Source organism: Lithobates pipiens, unplaced genomic scaffold, assembly GCF_037356315.1.
Source record: "Lithobates pipiens isolate NorthernLeopardFrog02 unplaced genomic scaffold, aLitPip1_a1.2 Scaffold_19, whole genome shotgun sequence".
In the NCBI taxonomy this organism is placed as follows: domain Eukaryota; kingdom Metazoa; phylum Chordata; class Amphibia; order Anura; family Ranidae; genus Lithobates; species Lithobates pipiens.
The window spans coordinates 301,788,750-301,812,300 of record NW_027507764.1 but is presented as its reverse complement, the minus strand read 5'-3'; positions in this window follow the sequence as shown (position 1 = coordinate 301,812,300).

Genomic DNA, 23,551 nt, shown 5'->3' with positions numbered 1-23,551 from the left:
CTGAAAAGCAAGAGTTGTGAAGAAGGAGGAGAGAAAGAGCAAACAAGAGTTGGGCAGAAGGAGACTGAAGTGGTACCTTGTACAGAGAATTATATATAGTTGTTCTAATTGACTAATATACAATCTGCCAATTGATTGATATTAGGGATGAGCTTCGAGTTCGAGTCGAACTCATGTTCTACTCGAACATTGCCTGTACGCCTGTTCAGCGAACAGTGAACAATTTGGGCTGTTCGCAGCAAATTTGAAAAGCCGGAACACCCTATACAAGTCTATGGGAGAAATCTAAAGTGCTCATTTTAAAGGGTAATATGCAGGTTACTGTCCTAAAAAGTGTTTGGGGGCCCGGGTCCTGCCCCAGGGGACATGGATCAATGCAAAAAAAAGTTTTAAAAACTGCAGTTTTTTCAGGAGCAGTGATTTTAATAATGATTAAAGTGAATCAATAAAAGTGTAATATTCCTTTAAATTTCGTAGCTGGGGGGTATCTATAGTATGCCTGTGAATGGGCGCATGTTTCTGGTGCTTAGAACTGTCCCTGCACAAAGTGTCATTTGTGCAGGAAAAAAAGTCTTTTAAAATCACTTGCGGCTATTGTCGGGTCCCGTAATACAGAGAACACTCAATGAGTGTTCTCTGCATTAGCCGACAATTCATTCATTCATTGATAAAAAAATAAAAATAAAAGGCGTGGGGGTTCCCCTAAATTCAATTACCAGGCCCTTCAGGTCTGACATGGATATTAAGGGGAACCCCTGTCAAATTTTAAAAAAAAATTGACATGGGGGTCCCCCTAAATATCCATAACCAGACCCTTCAGGTCTGATATGTATATTAAGGGGAACCCCGCATCAAATTTAAAAAAAAATTGACGTGGGGGTCCCCCTAAAAATCCATATCAGACCCTTTATCCGAGCACGCAACCTGGCAGGCCGCAGGAAAAGAGGGGGGGACTAGAGAGCGGCCCCCCTCCCTCCTGAACCGTACCAGGCCACATACACTCAACATTGGGAGGATGCTTTGGGGGTCTGTGACCCCTGAAAGCACCTTGTCCCCATGTTGATGAGGACAAGGGCCTAATCCTCACAACCCTGGCCGTTGGTTGTGAGGGTCTGCGGGCGGGGGGCTTATCAGAATCTGGAAGCCCCCTTTAACAAGGGGACCCCAAGATCCCGGCCCCCCCCTGTTTGAAATGGTAAGGGGGTACAAAAGTACCCCTACCATTTCACAAAGAAAGTGTGAAAATGGTTAAATAAGACAAACACACTTTTGAAAAATTCCTTTATTAAAAATAAAAAAATAAAAAAAAGATTCCAGCGGTGCTAATCCACTCTTGCTATCCAGCGACGGGTCTCCGGGGTCCAGCGATGGATGATCAAATCCAGCGACGGGGGATCTCTCAGTCCAGCGCTGTCCATACATCCTTCTTCTGTCTCCACTCCGGAGACACTGCAGAGATCCCAGCGCTGACGTTTCTTATATTAGGAGGGCGGGGCCACCCGTCACCTGACCCCGCCCCTCTGACGCTGGAGGGGGAAGCCAGGGGTTCCCCAGTGACGTGTGGGTGACCCCGCCCCCTCTGATGTAACGGAAACCTGCGTTACATCAGAGGGGGCGGGGTCACCCACACGTCACTGGGGAACCCCTGGCTTCCCTCTCCAGCGTCAGAGGGGCGGGGTCAGGTGACGGGTGGCCCCGCCCTCCTAATATAAGAAACGTCAGCGCTGGGATCTCTGCAGTGTCTCCGGAGTGGAGACAGAAGAAGGATGTATGGACAGCGCTGGACTGAGAGATCCCCCGTCGCTGGATATGATCATCCATCGCTGGACCCCGGAGACCCGTCGCTGGATAGCAAGAGTGGATTAGCACCGCTGGAATCTTTTTTAAATTTTTTTCATTTTTAATAAAGGAATTTTTCAAAAGTGTGTTTGTCTTATTTAACCATTTTGACACTTTCTTTGTGAAATGGTAGGGGTACAAAGTACCCCCTTACCATTTCAAACAGGGGGGGGCCGGGATCTGGGGGTCCCCTTGTTAAAGGGGGCTTCCAGATTCTGATAAGCCCCCCGCCCGCAGACCCTCACAACCAATGGCCAGGGTTGTGAGGATGAAGCCCTTGTCCTCATCAACATGGGGACAAGGTGCTTTGAGGGGTCACAGACCCCCAAAGCATCCTCCCAATGTTGAGGGTATGTGGCCTGGTACGGTTCACGAGGGAGGGGGGCCGCTCTCTCGCCCCCCCCTCTTTTCATGTGGCCTGCCAGGTTGCGTGCTCGGATAAAGGGTCTGATATGGATTTTTAGGGGGACCCCCACGTCAATTTTTTTTTAAATTTGATGCGGGGTTCCCCTTAATATACATATCAGACCTGAAGGGTCTGGTTATGGATATTTAGGGGGACCCCCATGTCAATAATTTGATGCGGGGTTCCCCTTAATATCCATGTCAGACCTGAAGGGCCTGGTAATTGATTTTTTTTTTTATCAATGAATGAATGAATTGTCGGCTAATGCAGAGAACACTCATTGAGTGTTCTCTGTATTACGGGACCCGACAATAGCCGCAAGTGATTTTAAAAGACTTTTTTTCCTGCACAAATGACACTTTGTGCAGGGACAGTTCTAAGCACCAGAAACATGCGCCCCTTCACAGGCATACTATAGATACCCCCCAGCTACGAAATTTAAAGGAATATTACACTTTTATTGTTTCACTTTAATCATTATTAAAATCACTGCTCCTGAAAAAACGGCCGTTTTTAAAACTTTTTTTTGCATTGATCCATGTCCCCTGGGGCAGGGCCCGGGTCCCCAAACACTTTTTAGGACAGTAACCTGCATATTACCCTTTAAAATGAGCACTTTAGATTGTGAACGTTCGAGTCCCATAGACTTTAATAGGGTTCTAAAGTTCACACGAAGTTTAGGTCTGTTCGCAGGTTCTGGTGCGAACCGAACAGGGGGGTGTTCGGCTCATCCCTAATTGATATACAATCTACCAATTGATTGAAATACAATTCACGGGGCATCCCATATTTCCCTTACCCCATCCAAGTTAAATTCCCTCAATAAAACAAAAACAAGCACATGGACTGTTTTCTGCCTGAAAGTGACTGAGGAGTGAAGGCCGGGCTGGGCAGGGTGACAGATGGGCCACTACACTCAGTGGCTGCTACGGGGGCACCGCTACAGAAGTCCATGAGGGATCAAATTCTGGCCAAATTCAGCGATAACAGGCAAACTACTGTCAAAAAGCTACTACTAACTCACATTAGTATCAGTATCAGTATATATACACACACACACACAATATCTCCCAAAAGTGAGTATACCCCTCACATTTTTGTAAATATTTTATTGTATCTTTTCATGTGAAAACACTGAAGAAATGACACTTTGCTACAATGTAAAGTAGTGAGTGTACAGCTTGTATAACAGTGTAAATGTGTCTCCTCAAAATAGCTCAACACACAGCCATTAATGTCTAAACCGCTGGCAACAAAAATGTGTACACCTCTAAGTGAAAATGTCCAATTTGGGCCCAATTAGCCATTTTAGTGTGCCAACACTAAACTTCAGGATACTGTATATACAGTATCTCACAAAAGTGAGTACACCCCTTTGGATTTTTGTAAATATTTTATTATATCTTTTCATGTGACAATACTGAAGAAATTACACTTTGCTACAATGTAAAATTGTGAGTGTACAGCTTGTATAGCAGTGTAAATTTGCTGCCCCCTCAAAAAACTCAACACACAGCCATTAACGTCTAAACAAAAAGTGAGTACACCTCTCATATAAATTGGGCCCAAAGTGTTAATATTTTGTGTGGCCACCATTATTTTTCAGCACTGCCTTAACCATCTTGGGCATGGAGTTCACCAGAGCTTCACAGGCTGCCACAGGTCCTCTTCCACTCCTTCATGACGACATCACGGAGCTGGTGGATGTTAAAGACGTTGCGCTCCTCCACCTTCCCTTTGAAGATGCCCCACAGATGCTCAATAGGGTTTAGGTCTGGGGACATGCTTAGCCAGTCCATCACCTTAACCCTCAGCTTCTTTAGCAAGGCAGTGGTCGTCTTGGATGTGTGTTTGGGGTCGTTATCATGTTGGAATGCTGCCCTGTGGTCCAGTCTCCGAAGGGAGGGGATCATGCTCTGCTTCAGTATGTCACAGTACATGTTGGCGTTAATGGTTCACTCAATGAACTGTAGCTCCCCACCCCACCATGCTTGACTGTAGGTAAGACACACTTGTCTTTGTACCCCTCACCTCGTTCCCACCACACACGCTTGGCACCATCTGAACCAAATACATTTATCTTAGTCTCATCAGACCACAGGACATGGTTCTAGTAATCCATGTCCTTAGTCTGCTTGTCTTCAGCAAACTTTTTGTGGGCTTTCTTGTTCATCATCTTTAAAAGAGGCTTCCTTCTGGGACGACAGCCATGCAGACCAATTTGATGCAGTGTGCGGTGTATGGTCTGAACACTGACAGGCTGACCGACCCCCCCCCCTTCAACCTCTGCAGCAAAATTTTGTTGATTTTCTCTGATCTTTCTCTCTTTTTTTTGGGCTCCCATTGCTATAAGTACCCCCCTAATATAAACTTTATGGGCTTCCCATAATGTCGATACAGCAATACCTTCTGTATTGTTAATTGAGAAATACTATTCTAGTTCTTCCGATATTCTCTTAATGTCAACTTCTTCCCGGAGCAACTCCTCATTTAATCGCCAGTTCCCTCTATGCCTTTGCAACCCCTGCACTACCAACTTCATACTTACTGCCCAAAGCCCGGTATAAATCCAAGGGTGATCGGAGATTCGCTGTCCAAGGGCCTCGGCTATGGAATGCTCTACCAATCAACATCCGCCTGGAAGAAAATCACCTGGCTTTTAGGAAAAAACTCAAGACCTTCCTCTTTTAGCAGATGATCAAAGCTCGCCACAGCGCCTAGAGGCGATTCAGTTCGCATTGTGCGCTATATAAGTATTTCATTCATTCATTCATTCATACTGGAGCATGGTCGAATAGAGTAGTTGCCTCTATTTTTGTTTCCTTAACATTTCCTATAACATTATGCTCCACAAATATGTAATCAATCCTCGAATACGTCTCGTGCACAGGGGAATAGCACGTGTAATCCAACTGCCTGGGATGATGGCTCCTCCACACATCCACTAACTGGCACAGGTGCATTTTTTTAAAATCTTTTTTAACTGCACGTCCGATATTCCCCGTGCACGAGATGAACTATCTAGTCTTGGCTCCAGACAGAAGTTAAGGTCTCCCATCAAAATAACCAGCCTCTCTTAAAGTCTATTAATTTATCTAGGGTTCCCAGGAGGTAATTTGTCTGATTCTGGTTAGGTGCATATATGTTCGCTAAAGTACACTCCATTCCTTCTAACGTCCCCCTTAGGAAGAGAAATCTACCCTCTGGATCTGATTTCCTCTCCTCCAGTCTAAACTGTATTCTTCTTGCAAAACCTATCGCTACCCCCCTCGCTCTTTTAGTGATTGTATCACCATAAATCCACGTGGGGTGGCTGTTTGACTGCAGTCTCACTTTGGATGTATGTGGAAGATGCGTCTCCTGAAGGGAGGCTACATCTACCCTATATCTCTTCAATTCTCCCAATATCTTATGTCTCTTTCCAGGGGTATTTAGTCCCCTAACATTATATGTCATAAAATTAATATTTGTCATTCCTTCCTTTTCAAACCTTTTCTTTGGATGTCTCCCTCAGTACTCCTGCCCGCAAACATTCTCTTTCTTTTCTGCCACTGGAGGTATTTATTTTGCCCAAAACCTACCCCTTCAACCCTCCCCCAGTATCTCAGCTAACAAAGGATTGGAATCGCACTATGATGTCCCTTGGTCTGGTATTTCCTGTGTTTGTTATTTTCCCAATCCGGTGGTTCTCTCTATCTGATGAAAGGTACTTTGCTCTCTGTCCAGAAGGGGGCTGATAATTATTTTAATTATCTCCTTTAGGTCTTCTCTTTTCTCCTCCACCACTGACTGAATCCTCAAATTTTGTCTCCTGTCCCTATTTTCCTGGTCTTCAAGCCTATACAGAAGGTTTCTCTGATTTTGAGCTATTGTTTTAAATTACCAATCTCTAGCACCAAGTTCATCAACTCTCTGTTCCACAGCCTCAACCCTCCCCAACACCTGGGCCAGATCTCCTCTTAGTAAATTCAGCTCAGTTCTAATCATCTTCTCCAGTCCAGAGAACATCTCCTGCATGTCTCCTTTAGTAGGTATTGCTGCAGAAACATTTAAGTCATCCATTCTGCAAGATTCTAGCTCACTCTCTATCAGGCCCGGACTGGGACAAAAAATAGGCCCGGGCATACAAGACTAAGCAGCCAATTTTTCTAGGAACCGGGGGGGGGGGGGGGGGGTTGGTTTCGGTAGACAGGGGACACTGATATAATGGGGACAGCACTGTAAAGTGGCACTGTAATAATTGCAATGCCCCTTTACAGGTAGGCCCCTTTATATTACAGTGCCCCTGAAATTACCCCCCCCCCTTTTCTCTATAATCACAGTGCCCCCTTTTACTCTCTGCTCACTGTGCAGTTCTCCAGCTCCTCCTGCCCCCTTACATCAGAGTCCGCACAGACCCCCCCCCTTACATCAGAGCCCCTTACATCAGAGTCCGCACAGACCCCCCCTAACTTCAGAGCCCCTTACATCAGAATCCGCACAGACCTCCCCTTACATCAGGGCCCCTTACATCAGAGTCCGCACAGACCTCCCCTTACATCAGAGTCCGCACAGACCCCCCCTTACTTCAGAGCCCCTTACATCAGAGTCCGCACAGCCCTCCCCCCTTACTTCAGAGCCCCTTACATCAGAGTCCGCACAGACCCCCCCTTCTTCAGAGCCCCTTACATCAGAGTCCGCACAGCCCCCCCCTTACTTCAGAGCCCCTTACATCAGAGTGTGCACAGACCTCCCCTTACATCAGAGCCCCTTACATCAGAGTCCGCACAGACCTCCCCTTACATCAGGGCCCCTTACATCAGAGTCCGCACAGACCTCCCCTTACATCAGAGTCCGCACAGACCCCCCTTACATCAGAGCCCCGTACATCAGAGTCCGCGCAGACCCCCCTTTACTTCAGAGCCCCTTACATCAGAGTCCGCACAGCCCTCCCCCCTTACTTCAGAGCCCCTTACATCAGAGTCCGCACAGACCCCCCCCTTACTTCAGAGCCCCTTACATCAGAGTCTGCACAGCCCCCCCCTTACTTCAGAGCCCCTTACATCAGAGTGTGCACAGACCTCCCCTTACATCAGAGCCCCTTACATCAGAGTCCGCACAGACCTCCCCTTACATCAGAGTCCGCACAGACCCCCCCCTTACATCAGAGTCCGCACAGACCCCCCCTTACATCAGAGTCTGCACGGACCCCCCTTATATCACCGCCCCTTACATCAGAGTCCACATAGACCTCCCCTTACATCAGAGCCCCTTACATCAGAGTCCGCACAGACCCCCCCTTACATCAGAGTCCGCACGGACCCCCCTTACATCAGATCCGATTCATGTTCCAAACTGACAGTTCACAGTGCGATATGCAAGCTGAAATGGGGGCGTCGTATGACACTCCGCAATCAAGCAATAATACAAAACAGCCAATAAGTTCCTAGAGAATGCTTCTCAAATTTTTGCCCACAATAAGCCAACTTTCAGCCTGACCCAACGACTTCCTAGCAGCTACTGAAAGCTTCTCTCCTATTTGTGAGTTCTCCTGTCTTTAATAGGCTGGTTTAGGGGGGCGTACCTGCACTCCCAAATTAACCCCTTATTAGCCATGTTCCAGGCTGACTCTCTATAACTAATATAAGCATCTAATTCTTTTTGTGACAGTGCCCCACAGAAATAATTTATTAATGCCATTAATATCAGGATGTGATATTAAGCAGACCCCAATCTAACAGCGGCACAGTGGTGTAGTGGTTAGCACTCTCACCTAGCAGTAAAAAGGGTCGTTGGTTCGAATCCCAACCACGACACTTCCTGCCTGGAGTTTGCATGTTCTCCCTGTGCCTGCGTGGGTTTCCTCCGGGTACTCCGGTTTCCTCCCACCCTCCAAAGACATGCAGGTAGGTTAATTGGCTTCTGTCCAAAATTGGCCCTAGTATATGAATGGGGACCTTAGTATGTGGGCTCCTTGAGGGTAGGGACCAATGTGAGTGTGTAATGTACAGGGATAGGGATAGACACTCACTCAGGTTGAACTGGATGGACTGGTGTCTTTATTCAACCTTACTAACTATGTAACTATGTAACTATGTAACATGTTGGGAGACATGTCTCATTCTCTAACCACTGAACGATTATTGTGAGCACTAGAGATAAGCAAACCTGTCAGGATTCACTTTGAACCAGGTTTAAGTGAACTCTGTGGGAAGTCAGCAAACCCTGAGCTTAATGCCAAACCCCAGTGAAGTCTATAGGAAGAGAAAATACCATTTTTTTTTCTGGCCTGTTTGAAAAAATGACATGGGTAGCCGGGCACTGAAATGAAGCAGATGTACCAATGGAAAGCTAACAAAAAAAAAATTCTCTCAGCAGAGAGCAGTTTTTTTATGTGGCACAAATGGCAACATTAGAAATAATCACATTCTTTAAATAAGATGCCTTGGGGTGTATTAAATGAGTACAGAATTCACAGTGGGAGGCAGGATAGAGGGTGATCTTACTCACCCTAGGAATGCAGGCTCAGGCACAGGCTGTCTGCTTCCTTCACATCTCCCCGAGTGTGTGGGGGCGTGGCAGACAAAGAACTAGAGGGGCGGGAAGAGGAGGAGCTATTCGAGTGGAGAGCTAAGGCTGAGCTGTATGTGAGAGATACACAGCTCAGCCCATGCGCCGGAGAAGACAGAGGCACGGCCACCGCATAGTGGAAGGTGAGAGGTGGCCGCAAGCCTGTGTTAACCCCGTCCAGGCCGCCGCTTACCTCCCGATGTGCGGCCTGGACATCAACGGGCCACAGAGCGGGCGGCCCCAGCCCACGCAGGCCCAGCCCACCGGGCAAATGCCCGGTCTGCCCTATGGCCAGTCCGGGCCTGCTCTCTATTGTGGGATCTTCTCTAGACTGATCCGATGTATCCCCAGCCTTCTTGTCAGCCCCCCTTTTCTTGTCTACTTTTGTCGGGTCCTGTTTGCTCTGTCGACTACTATGGAGGCTTTTTCCCTGATTCATATATTGTTTAATAAAACTTGCTTGATCTTTCAACGCTTTTGACCCGCCCCCTTTCGATCCTTTATTCCCAGATTTACTCATGTTGAGCCTTTTCCCCTTTCTTATTGGCTTCGCTAATACAAGACCTATTTTCTTACTTCCTCTGGGGGTTTCTCAGGCCCACCTTCTTCAAACCATAGACCTTTGTATAGTTCCAATTCAAGGCAATAGGGTATAATAATCTCTGATCAATGCTCCTTGGCTTATCTCTTCACCCTCCCGCGCCCCCACAAAGAGGAAATCAAGGGGCCGCAGGGATCGCCACCAGCCACCCAAAAAAACAGCCAACAGGGCACCCCCACACTTCCGGAGCCTCTCCCACAGGTATTCACTGGCACTTATTTTATTAAATTTTTAGCCTGGTTCATCCCTTAGAACATCCAAAAAGTTGGTCTTTATGAGGCTGATGCTAAAGGGAAGGGGTGTGGTGGCTATCGGTAGTATCTTTCACCATTTGGGTTTGGTAGCTCTCTATCTGATAGCCGTAGCAGACAGTGACTGGAATTATTACTATTAAATATTAAATATTTAATTTCATGGTTCTTATACACATATAATATGCTTTACTAAACAATGTCTTTCAGAGCACTTGGTGTTCAGCACAACCAGTCCCATCAGTATATTCCAGAGAAATTTCTCTCCACTAACCCCACAATTTATAGTTCACACAGGGGTGATATATAAGATTCTGGTCAATAGTAGTTTTCCACTATATCAGACTTCAGCAGGTTTAATCACACCTCATATACATTTCACATAAAGCAGTTCACTGATTCGGTTTAACCACAAGGCCGCTTCACTATAAGCATTGAGTTTATAGTGTTAAAGTATACTCACGGCTCTCTGCATATACTTCTCCACGGCTTACCCTAGGGCTATCACCTGCTGCCGCTGGGTTCGGGTAGGGGGTGTTGTGCGCTATATGGCGATGGAAGCCACATCCATCCATCCAGATCACTTCCAGGGATGTAGGTATTCACAACCTATATACTGACAGGAGGAGGGGGAGGGAGGGGGAGCTCCACCAGGATGTTTATTTCCCCATCAGATCAGCATCTCCCCACTCTTCATCCCCTTCTTATCCTCTTCGTCCTACTCCCACTCTAGTATCTCATGGGGGGGGGGTGTCGGTCCTGGGTTCGCATTTCCCGCCGGGATCTCTCACCTCCCTTGCTCTCCTCGCTCTCCCCGGATTCCGGGGGCAGGAGAGACGGCTGATCCCCTCAAGCCCCTCCCCCATGACGGCACCTACGGCATCATGTTGTGTGATGACAAGACCTGTTCTGAGTGGAACCTGTACTATTAAACCACTGCATGGTCTTGCCCCCCATGCTGCATCTCAGTTTCAGGGTCTTGACAATCTTCTAATAGCCATCTTTATGTAGAGCAACAATTCTTTTTTTCAGATCCTCAGAGAGTTATTTGCATTGAGGTGCCATGTTGAAGTTCCAGTGACCAGTATGAGAGAGAGTGATAACATCAAATTTAACACACCTGCTCCCCATTCACACCTGAGACGTTGTAACACTAACGAGTCACATGACATCGGAGAGGGAAAATAGATAATTGGGCCCAATTTGGACATTTTCACTTAGGGGTGTACTCACTTTTGTTGCCAGCGGTGTTGAGTTATTTTAAAGGGACAGCAAATGTACACTGTTACACAAGCTGTGCTTGTTTACATTGTAGCAAAGTGCCGTTTCTTCAGTGTTGTCACATCAGAAGATATAATAAAATATTTACAAAAATGTGAGGGATGTACTCACTTTTTTGAGATACTGTATGTATATATACACACATATAATTTCTTTATGTATACCGTTTTCAATGAAGTTCTATGAATTTTTAATTGAATGACAAATTTTATAGAAAAAGAAAAAAATGCGCTTACCCAATCAAAAAAGAAACAAAACAAGCGGCAATACCCAAATGTTATACTACATTCACAGAAAAGAAAAAAAGGGAGAGGGCTGCGCTAAAAATTATGAAATATTCAATCAGTGAAAATTAAAGTGAAAATGTGCAATTCACAAAAAAAATTAATTGATTATCTCCCCAATATTGCAAAGGAATATGTTCAAAAACTATTCATATATGTACTATGCAAAATAACTTATCTAAACAAATCTAGCTAAAAACGTGTTATTAATAAAAGCGTGTAAATATGAAAAATGTATCAACTTGAATCATAATCAATCAATAATGGTTGTACTAAAAAGTCCATAAAAAAGTCCCAAGGAAAAATAATAATAATGAAATCTTCCACGGTGAAGAAAGAGTGAAGTAAATCCAAAAATATGTGTCAATTGTGAAAACCAGCACCTCCACCACAGTACACGCTGCCGCTTACCAGATTCTAGTGGTTCTTTATTACAGAGAACCGCAAACACACAGATGGCTATTTCCCCCAGCCTAGGTTCTTGAGTGGATGGGATAATGCGATCAAACTCCCCCAGTTCCAACCCAGCAGAGATCCAGAGCGTCAGCAAATATATAAGAAATGGAACTCGCAATAGTGTAAAACCATAGCGTTTATTAATGGATAAAAAACAGATTGCGCACTTTCATCAAACGTTGTGCAAACAGCTTATATCAATCGAGCCGGCTGGCCTCTATGAATGTCCGATACTTCCAGGACAACTACGTGTATCGGTGACGTCAGTGCGTCGCTCCTCCTCCCTACGCATTTCGTCACTAACAGGACGTCGTCACAAGGTATGAATTTTAGTATGTTTAAGGTTGCTTCCAGTCACATTACCTGGTACTAATGTGAGTTAGCCTCTGCTGGTATGATCTCTTTAACCACCTCAATACTGGGCACTTTCCCCCCTTCCTTACCAGGCCATTTTTCAGCTTTCCACGCTGTCACACTTAAAATGACAATTGCGTGGTCACGCTACACTGTAACCATGTGAAATTGTTATCATTTTCTTCACACAAATAGAGCTTTCTTTTGGTGGTATTTAATCACTCCTGGGTTTTTTATCTTTTCCTAAAAAAAACAAAAAAAATAAATAAAAAGACCAAAAATGTTGAGAAAAATAAGTTTTTCTTAGTTTCTGTCAGTAAATTTTTCTCCTTCACTGATGGGCGCTGATGAGGCGGCACTGATGGGCACTGATAGGCTGCACTGATGGGCACTGATGAGATGGCACTTATAGGTACTAATGAGATGGCCCTTATGGGCACTAATTAAGTGGCACTAATGAGGAGGCACAAATATGCCACACTTATGGGCACTGATAGGTGGCACTGATATGTGACACTCAAGAGCACTGATAGGCGGTACTGATGGGTGGCACTGGTGGGCACTGGCACAGATAGACGGCACTGGTGGGCACAGATAGGTGGCACTGGTGGACACAGATAGGTGGCACTGGTGGGCACGGGTAGGTGGCCATGTTGGGCGACACTGGGCACTGATGAGCATTGATGGGTGGCATTGATGGGCAGCAGTGATGAGCATTGATGGGCAGCAGTGATGGGCAGCTCTGATAGCCAGCAATGACCGGCATCACTAATGGCCACTGATTGCTGGCACTTGTGGGCACAGATTGGTGGCAGTTGTAGGCACTGTTTGGCACTGATTGCTGGCAGTGGTGGGCAATCATTGTTGGCATTGATGATCAGTGCCCTGATTACATACCTAGCTGTCCTCTGTGAGGAGATGCCACTGATCGGCTCTCCTCTCGTCACACTCTGTCAATGTTAGATGAGGAGCGCCAATTACCGGCATCTCCGTGTTTACAGTTGACAATGGGCGGGCAGCAAGTGGTTAAGATGGATGGTAGGGTAAGGGACACAGCTCTTGATAAAAAGACGTGAACTTCTGGCATGGTCTTGGCTTAATAAAGGAGGCCATGCCTCCAAAATGTGTTGTCATAGCAACCCTATGTGCTGACATATTGCTCCCATCTGCTCCACTTTCCCTAGTGCTTCAGTCCTCTATGTCGATGCATGCCGCCAGCTGGTCCGGGTGCATGCGCAGTCCACCATGCACATCGGAGGCATGGTTTCTTAGCTTGTGAGCTGTCATCTGGCTCCAGGGTGGTTGGATGTCCTTCTGAACATCTTGTAGCGACAGTCCAGGAGAGGGGAACATATGGAATCACATGAGAGCTTATATTACACTAGGACAGACGTTCGCTCTCTTTTTCTTTCCTTTTCTTTGTGTAAATGCTTTTCCACCACCCAGTGGATCATCAAGAGAGCTGCAGTGCTGTAGTAATAGAAGATTTTCACATACTATCATTTCCAGCTTGGCTTGGGGGCTTTTTGATCAGCGCATGAACTGGTGATTTGTTGTTTTTTATTCTGAACTCTGCCTGTCTGCCAACTGCAAGCACTGGGGGCAACTGAGTACATGTAGGCCTGCTTGTCTTATGGGAAAGGGGGCTGCTATAGGTGAAGAGCACAGAAACTATGTATAGTGTCTGGCCACCTGTGTTAGTGCTAAGCATGACAGTGGCCCAAACCTAATCTATACTGTTTAGTACTTACCTGCAGTGGGGCATAGCATACTAGCTCATTCTGAACAACTTACCTGAGAACGAAGCCCGGAAGCGGTCCTCCGTCTTCATCTTTGCCGCTGCCATGTATCCTGGAGTGACTTCTGGGTCTCGCTGCTCTGGTGCTGTGATTCGCCGGAGCCGCGATGACGTCACTCCCGCGCATGCGCACGGGAGCCGACACGAGCGGCATATCGCAGTGGTCTGTGGCCTGCTCACAGACAGCGGTGCTTGTCTTTTTGTAAATATCTCCGAAACCGTATAGGTTTAGGAGATATTTCTTGGACCTACAGGTTAGCCTTAATCTAGGCTTACCTGTAGGTCAAAATGGTTTGTAAGGGTTTACAACTAGTGATGGACGAACTTCCGACGGGATGTTTCGCGAACGCGAATTGCGAACGCAGTAGTTTGCGAACCGTAACGTTTGCGGCGGGCCCCATTGACTTCAATGGGAGGCGAACTTTACAAACCTACAGGTCATATTTGCAGCCACAAAATAATTACTAGCTGTGCACATATAGTCCCACCACATGGCCAATGACATAACACATGTATGAGGTGAATCTGGGATCGACAACTACAAGCATTCTTTTTTTATATGTGAAATTCTGACAATTCAGGACTGTGGAGCACATGAAGGCAATGGAGGAGAGGGAAGGTCAGGGTAGGCAAAGAAGAGGGTGCAGGAGATGATCACCAGCACCGTGATATAGAGCACTGACACCTGCACCGTGATAGAGTCATCTGACACCAGCACCGTGATAGAGAGCACTGACATCAGCAGCGTGACATACAGCAATGACACCTGCACCGTGATAGAGTGATCTGACACCAGCACCGTGATAGAGAGCACTGACATCAGCAGCGTGACATACAGCAATGACACCTGCGCCGTGATAGAGTGATCTGACACGAGGACCGTGATAGAGAGCACTGACATTAGCAGCGCGACATACAGCAATGACACCTGCACCGTGATAGAGTGATCTGACACGAGCAGCGTGATAGAGAGCACTGACATTAGCAGCGCGACATACAGCAATGACACCTGCACCGTGATAGAGTGATCTGACACCAGCACCGTGATAGAGAGCACTGACATTAGCAGCGCGACATACAGCAATGACACCTGCACCATGATAGAGTGATCTGACACCAGCACCGTGATAGAGGGCACTGACATCAGCAGCGTGACATAAAGCACTGACACCAGCACCGTGATATACAGCACTGACACCAGCACCATGATATACAGCACTGACACCTGCACTGTAAGCAGCCCCAGGAGGAAGTCAGCATAGCACAGGGATGGTGGGAGCCCCTCATAATGAGCATAGCACAGGGATGGTGGGAGCCCCTCATAATATGCACAGCAGAGGTACAGCCCCAGGAGTAAGTCAGCATAGCACAGGGATGGTGGGAGCCCCTCATAATAAGCAGCCCCAGGAGGAAGTCAGCACAGCACAAGGATGGTGGGAGCCCCTCATAATATGCACAGCAGAGGTACAGCCCCAGGAGGAAGTCAGCACAGCACAGGGATGGTGGGAGCCACTCATAATAAGCAGCCCCAGGAGGAAGTCAGCACAGCACATGGATGGTGGGAGCCTCTCATAATAAGCAGCCCCAGGAGAAATATGACACCACTCAACCTCTTCAAACAGGAGGGTACGGGCATATAGTGCGGTGTGCTTTTTTTGTACAAGAAAGTGAGCCAAATGAAGAAAGAAGGTCTCTGTGCTCGATTAAAACAATAGTTTATAGACATATACATGGTCTACTGGTTACATGTGTTGAATTCCTCCGAGATCCATGCCTCATTCATTTTTAGAAATGTGAGGTAGTTAACACTGTCGTGAGCTAGGCGAGTACGCTTATTGGTCACGATCCCCCCTGCTGCGCTGAACGTCCTTTCGGACAGGACACTGGACGAGGGGCAAGCCAACAGTTCGATTGCAAATTGGGCAAGCTCTGGCCAGAGGTCAAGCCTGCCCACCCAGTAGTCCAGGGGTTCATCACTCCTCAGAGCGTCCACATCGGCCGTTAACCCGATGTAGTCGGACACCTGATGGTCTAGGCATTCCCTGATGCTGTATCCAGATGACACCTGTCGATGGGTTGGCTGAAAGAATGACCTCATATCAGAAGTCACCAACACATCTTCAAACCGGCCTCTTCTTGCAGGCGCTGTTGGATTGGTACCCGCAACGCCTTCTCTGGGAGTGGGAATTGCTCCTCTGCCAGCGCACGCAAAATCAGAATGCAGCATTTCTCGAAGCAAGGCCTGGAAGTGCTCCATCCTGACAGCCCTCTGTGACAGAGGTAACATTTCCGCCATTTTGTGTTTGTACCGGGAGTCTAAGTACGTTGCCAGTACTGGTCCTTGACCCTTATGCTTTTTATACGGGGGTCCCTATTAAAACACTGGGGCATGAAGGCCCCCATTTGCACTAAACTGGAAGCGGTGTGGTGGTCTGGCTCCTGCTCATCATCCAGGATAATGTCGCCCTCTTCATTCTCCTCTCCCCATCCACGCACAACAACAGGGATCCCAGAAAGGTTTAAAGCATGCTCTTCTTGCTCCTCCTCATACGCCCCGGCACCATCCTCCTCTGACTCCTCTTCAGACTCCTGTTGTTCATTTGTCTCAGATAGAGGAGCCCCCCTGGGAATTCATCCAGCATTGCGACTTCCTCATCTTCCCGCTCCTGCTCCTCCACAGCTTGATCAATGACACGACACAATGCACGCTCCATAAAGAAGGCATAAGGTACCATGTCACTGATGGCGCCATGGCATGCGACTGACCAGTTTGGTGATCTCCTCAAATGGCCGCAGAAGTCTGCATGCGTCGCGCATGAGCAGCCACTGGCGCGGTGAAAAAAAACCCAGCTCCCCAGAACCTGTTCTGCCGCAGAGTTCATACAGGTAGACGTTAACTGCACGTTTCTGCTGGAGCAGCCTATCAAGCATATAGAAGGTTGAGTTCCATCGCGTCAGGCAATCGCAAATAAGAGGTCTGACCGGCAGATTGTGTCGCCGCTGAATGTCAACAAGGCGAGCCATGGCCGTGTAAGATCTTCTGAAATGGGCCGAGATTTTCCGAGGAGGAGAGGGAGGAGTATGGAGTAGGAGGAGTAGGAGAAGAAGAGCCAGGTCTGCATGCAATCCATGGCAGTAAAACCAAATCTACACGGGTGCCACGGGTTACATGCTTGACGGCCGTCAGAAGGTTCACCCAGTGGGCAGTAAAAGTGATATACCTTCCCTGCCCGTGTTTGCTAGACCACGTGGGTTATCCGGCGTCATAATTTTTTTATGCTCGAACATTAGGCCCACGGAAGCCTGCCTTTTTGCAGAAAAACATGAGCTTGGCGTGATGGAAGGTGGAGTGGAGGACAATTGTGAGGAGAGAGGAGAAGGAGAAGTAGAAGACGAGCCTGGACGGTGAGAGCCTGGAGTGTGGCTTTGTGTGTTCCGCTGCTCCCACTGGGCTCGGTGATGGCAGCTCATGTGCCTTCTTAAGGCGGTTGTCCCTAGGTGAGTGTTGGGCTTACCGCGACTAATGCGTTGACTGCAAAGATTGCAGATGGCAACACTATTGTCAGCAGCGGACACGTTAAAAAAAGCCCACACTGTGGAGCCATGTGCCGGCGTCCTGGGAGTGCCAGATGTGACCCTACATGGTCGATGACTCGCTCCTGATACATTAGCAGTCTGCTTTGTCCCTCCTGTGCAATGTAAGTTATTACATTGATGACTTAAGGATTAGCAGACTGTACCTCAACCCTATATATTGTGGACCTATACCAGTCCTTAAGGATTAACAGACTGTACCTCACTCAACCCTATATACTCTAGTACGCTATACCTTACCAGTCCTTAGAAGGACCTTTGTGCAACTAGTAGGTTGTGATTAGCAGACTGTACCTCACTCAACCCTATATACTGTAGTACACTATACCTTACCAGTCCTTAGAAGGACCTTTGTGCAACTAGTAGGTTGTGATTAGCAGACTGTACCTCAGTCACTATACTGATAAAGGACTGCTGCAGAATAGGGCAGCGGTCAGCAGTAGTGCACCTCAACCCTATATATTGTGGACCTATACCAGTCCTTAAGGATTAGCAGACTGTACCTCACTCAACCCTATATACTCTAGTACGCTATACCTTACCAGTTCTTAGAAGGACCTTTGTGCAACTAGTAGGTTGTGATTAGCAGACTGTACCTCACTCAACCCTATATACTGTAGTACACTATACCTTACCAGTCCTTAGAAGGACCTTTGTGGAACTAGTAGGTTGTGATTAGCAGACTGTACCTCAGTCCCTATACTGATAAAGGACTGCTACAGAATAGGGCAGCAGTCAGCAGTAGTTTACCTCAACCCTATATATTGTGGACCTATACCAGTCCTTAAGGATTAGCAGACTGTACCTCACTCAACCCTATATACTCTAGTACGCTATACCTTACCAGTCCTTAGAAGGACCTTTGTGCAACTAGTAGGTTGTGATTAGCAGACTGTACCTCACTCAACCCTATATACTGTAGTACACTATACCTTACCAGTCCTTAGAAGGACCTTTGTGGAACTAGTAGGTTGTGATTAGCAGACTGTACCTCAGTCCCTATACTAATAAAGGACTGCTGCAGAATAGGGCAGCAGTCAGCAGTAGTGCACCTCAACCCTATATATTGTGGACCTATACCAGTCCTTAAGGATTAGCAGACTGTACCTCACTCAACCCTATATACTCTAGTACGCTATACCTTACCAGTCCTTAGAAGGACCTTTGTGGAACTAGTAGGTTGTGATTAGCAGACTGTACCTCAGTCCCTATACTGATAAAGGACTGCTGCAGAATAGGGCAGCAGTCAGCAGTAGTGCACCTCAACCCTATATATTGGGGACCTATACCAGTCCTTAAGGATTAGCAGACTGTACCTCACTTAACCCTATATACTCTAGTACGCTATACCTTACCAGTCCTTAGAAGGACCTTTGTGCAACTAGTAGGTTGTGATTACCAGACTGTACCTCACTCAACCCTATATACTGTAGTACACTATACCTTACCAGACCTTAGAAGGACCATTGTGCAACTAGTAGGTTGTGATTAGCAGACTGTATCTCAGTCCCTATACTGATAAAGGACTGCTGCAGAATAGGGCAACGGTCAGCAGTAGTGCACCTCAACCCTATATATTGTGGACCTATACCAGTCCTTAAGGATTAGCAGACTGTACCTCAGTCAACCCTATATACTCTAGTACGCTATACCTTACCAGTCCTTAGAAGGACCTTTGTGCAACTAGTAGGTTGTGATTAGCAGACTGTACCTCACTCAACCCTATATACTGTAGTACACTATACTTTACCAGTCCTTAGAAGGACCTTTGTGGAACTAGTAGGTTGTGATTAGCAGACTGTACCTCAGTCCCTATACTGATAAAGGACTGCTGCAGAATAGGGCAGCAGTCAGCAGTAGTGCAACTCAACCCTATATATTGTGGACCTATACCAGTCCTAAAGGATTAGCAGACTGTACCTCACTCAACCCTATATACTCTAGTACGCTATACCTTACCAGACCTTAGAAGGACCTTTGTGCAACTAGTAGGTTGTGATTACCAGACTGTACCTCACTCAACCCTATATACTGTAGTACACTATACCTTACCAGTCCTTAGAAGGACCATTGTGCAACTAGTAGGTTGTGATTAGCAGACTGTATCTCAGTCCCTATACTGATAAAGGACTGCTGCAGAATAGGGCAACGGTCAGCAGTAGTGCACCTCAACCCTATATATTGTGGACCTATACCAGTCCTTAAGGATTAGCAGACTGTACCTCAGTCAACCCTATATACTCTAGTACGCTATACCTTACCAGTCCTTAGAAGGACCTTTGTGCAACTAGTAGGTTGTGATTAGCAGACTGTACCTCACTCAACCCTATATACTGTAGTACACTATACCTTACCAGTCCTTAGAAGGACCTTTGTGGAACTAGTAGGTTGTGATTAGCAGACTGTACCTCAGTCCCTATACTAATAAAGGACTGCTGCAGAATAGGGCAGCAGTCAGCAGTAGTGCACCTCAACCCTATATATTGTGGACCTATACCAGTCCTTAAGGATTTGCAGACTGTACCTCACTCAACCCTATATACTGTAGTACACTATACCTTACCAGTCCTTAGAAGGACCTTTGTGCAACTAGTAGGTTGTGATTAGCAGACTGTACCTCAGTCACTATACTGATAAAGGACTGCTGCAGAATAGGGCAGCGGTCAGCAGTAGTGCACCTCAACCCTATATATTGTGGACCTATACCAGTCCTTAAGGATTAGCAGACTGTACCTCACTCAACCCTATATACTCTAGTACGCTATACCTTACCAGTTCTTAGAAGGACCTTTGTGCAACTAGTAGGTTGTGATTAGCAGACTGTACCTCACTCAACCCTATATACTGTAGTACACTATACCTTACCAGTCCTTAGAAGGACCTTTGTGGAACTAGTAGGTTGTGATTAGCAGACTGTACCTCAGTCCCTATACTGATAAAGGACTGCTGCAGAATAGGGCAGCAGTCAGCAGTAGTTTACCTCAACCCTATATATTGTGGACCTATACCAGTCCTTAAGGATTAGCAGACTGTACCTCACTCAACCCTATATACTCTAGTACGCTATACCTTACCAGTCCTTAGAAGGACCTTTGTGCAACTAGTAGGTTGTGATTAGCAGACTGTACCTCACTCAACCCTATATACTGTAGTACACTATACCTTACCAGTCCTTAGAAGGACCTTTGTGGAACTAGTAGGTTGTGATTAGCAGACTGTACCTCAGTCCCTATACTAATAAAGGACTGCTGCAGAATAGGGCAGCAGTCAGCAGTAGTGCACCTCAACCCTATATATTGTGGACCTATACCAGTCCTTAAGGATTAGCAGACTGTACCTCACTCAACCCTATATACTCTAGTACGCTATACCTTACCAGTCCTTAGAAGGACCTTTGTGGAACTAGTAGGTTGTGATTAGCAGACTGTACCTCAGTCCCTATACTGATAAAGGACTGCTGCAGAATAGGGCAGCAGTCAGCAGTAGTGCACCTCAACCCTATATATTGGGGACCTATACCAGTCCTTAAGGATTAGCAGACTGTACCTCACTTAACCCTATATACTCTAGTACGCTATACCTTACCAGTCCTTAGAAGGACCTTTGTGCAACTAGTAGGTTGTGATTACCAGACTGTACCTCACTCAACCCTATATACTGTAGTACACTATACCTTACCAGACCTTAGAAGGACCATTGTGCAACTAGTAGGTTGTGATTAGCAGACTGTATCTCAGTCCCTATACTGATAAAGGACTGCTGCAGAATAGGGCAACGGTCAGCAGTAGTGCACCTCAACCCTATATATTGTGGACCTATACCAGTCCTTAAGGATTAGCAGACTGTACCTCAGTCAACCCTATATACTCTAGTACGCTATACCTTACCAGTCCTTAGAAGGACCTTTGTGCAACTAGTAGGTTGTGATTAGCAGACTGTACCTCACTCAACCCTATATACTGTAGTACACTATACTTTACCAGTCCTTAGAAGGACCTTTGTGGAACTAGTAGGTTGTGATTAGCAGACTGTACCTCAGTCCCTATACTGATAAAGGACTGCTGCAGAATAGGGCAGCAGTCAGCAGTAGTGCAACTCAACCCTATATATTGTGGACCTATACCAGTCCTAAAGGATTAGCAGACTGTACCTCACTCAACCCTATATACTCTAGTACGCTATACCTTACCAGACCTTAGAAGGACCTTTGTGCAACTAGTAGGTTGTGATTAGCAGACTGTACCTCACTCAACCCTATATACTGTAGTACACTATACCTTACCAGTCCTTAGAAGGACCTTTGTGGAACTAGTAGGTTGTGATTAGCAGACTGTACCTCAGTCCCTATACTGATAAAGGACTGCTGCAGAATAGGGCAGCAGTCAGCAGTAGTTTACCTCAACCCTATATATTGTGGACCTATACCAGTCCTTAAGGATTAGCAGACTGTACCTCACTCAACCCTATATACTCTAGTACGCTATACCTTACCAGTCCTTAGAAGGACCTTTGTGCAACTAGTAGGTTGTGATTAGCAGACTGTACCTCACTCAACCCTATATACTGTAGTACACTATACCTTACCAGTCCTTAGAAGGACCTTTGTGGAACTAGTAGGTTGTGATTAGCAGACTGTACCTCAGTCCCTATACTAATAAAGGACTGCTGCAGAATAGGGCAGCAGTCAGCAGTAGTGCACCTCAACCCTATATATTGTGGACCTATACCAGTCCTTAAGGATTTGCAGACTGTACCTCAGTCAACCCTATATACTCTAGTACGCTATACCTTACCAGTCCTTAGAAGGACCTTTGTGCAACTAGTAGGTTGTGATTAGCAGACTGTACCTCAGTCCCTATACTGATAAAGGACTTCTGCAGAATAGGGCAGCAGTCAGCAGTAGTGCACCTCAACCCTATATATTGGGGACCTATACCAGTCCTTAAGGATTAGCAGACTGTACCTCACTTAACCCTATATACTCTAGTACGCTATACCTTACCAGTCCTTAGAAGGACCTTTGTGCAACTAGTAGGTTGTGATTACCAGACTGTACCTCACTCAACCCTATATACTGTAGTACACTATACCTTACCAGTCCTTAGAAGGACCATTGTGCAACTAGTAGGTTGTGATTAGCAGACTGTATCTCAGTCCCTATACTGATAAAGGACTGCTGCAGAATAGGGCAACGGTCAGCAGTAGTGCACCTCAACCCTATATATTGTGGACCTATACCAGTCCTTAAGGATTAGCAGACTGTACCTCAGTCAACCCTATATACTCTAGTACGCTATACCTTACCAGTCCTTAGAAGGACCTTTGTGCAACTAGTAGGTTGTGATTAGCAGACTGTACCTCACTCAACCCTATATACTGTAGTACACTATACTTTACCAGTCCTTAGAAGGACCTTTGTGGAACTAGTAGGTTGTGATTAGCAGACTGTACCTCAGTCCCTATACTGATAAAGGACTGCTGCAGAATAGGGCAGCAGTCAGCAGTAGTGCACCTCAACCCTATATATTGTGGACCTATACCAGTCCTAAAGGATTAGCAGACTGTACCTCACTCAACCCTATGTACTCTAGTACGCTATACCTTACCAGTCCTTAGAAGGACCTTTGTGCAACTAGTAGGTTGTGATTAGCAGACTGTACCTCACTCAACCCTATATACTGTAGTACACTATACCTTACCAGTCCTTAGAAGGACCTTTGTGCAATTAGTAGGTTGTGATTAGCAGACTGTACCTCAGTCCCTATACTAATAAAGGACTGCTGCAGAATAGGGCAGCAGTAGTGCACCTCAACCCTATATATTGTGGACCTATACCAGTCCTTAAGGATTAGCAGACTGTACCTCACTCAACCCTATATACTCTAGTATGCTATACCTGACCAGTCCTTAGAAGGACCTTTGTGGAACTAGTAGGTTGTGATTAGCAGACTGTACCTCAGTCCCTATACTCATAAAGGACTACTGTAGCAGAAGGGCAGCAGTCAAGTATAATATTCTTTCTATATTTGAAAGAAAGAATATTATACGTGTACAACCCTATTACCATACCAGTCCTGAAAAGTAAACTGACAAAACACAGGCTGCTGCAACAATAACTTGAATAGCACTCAAAACTAT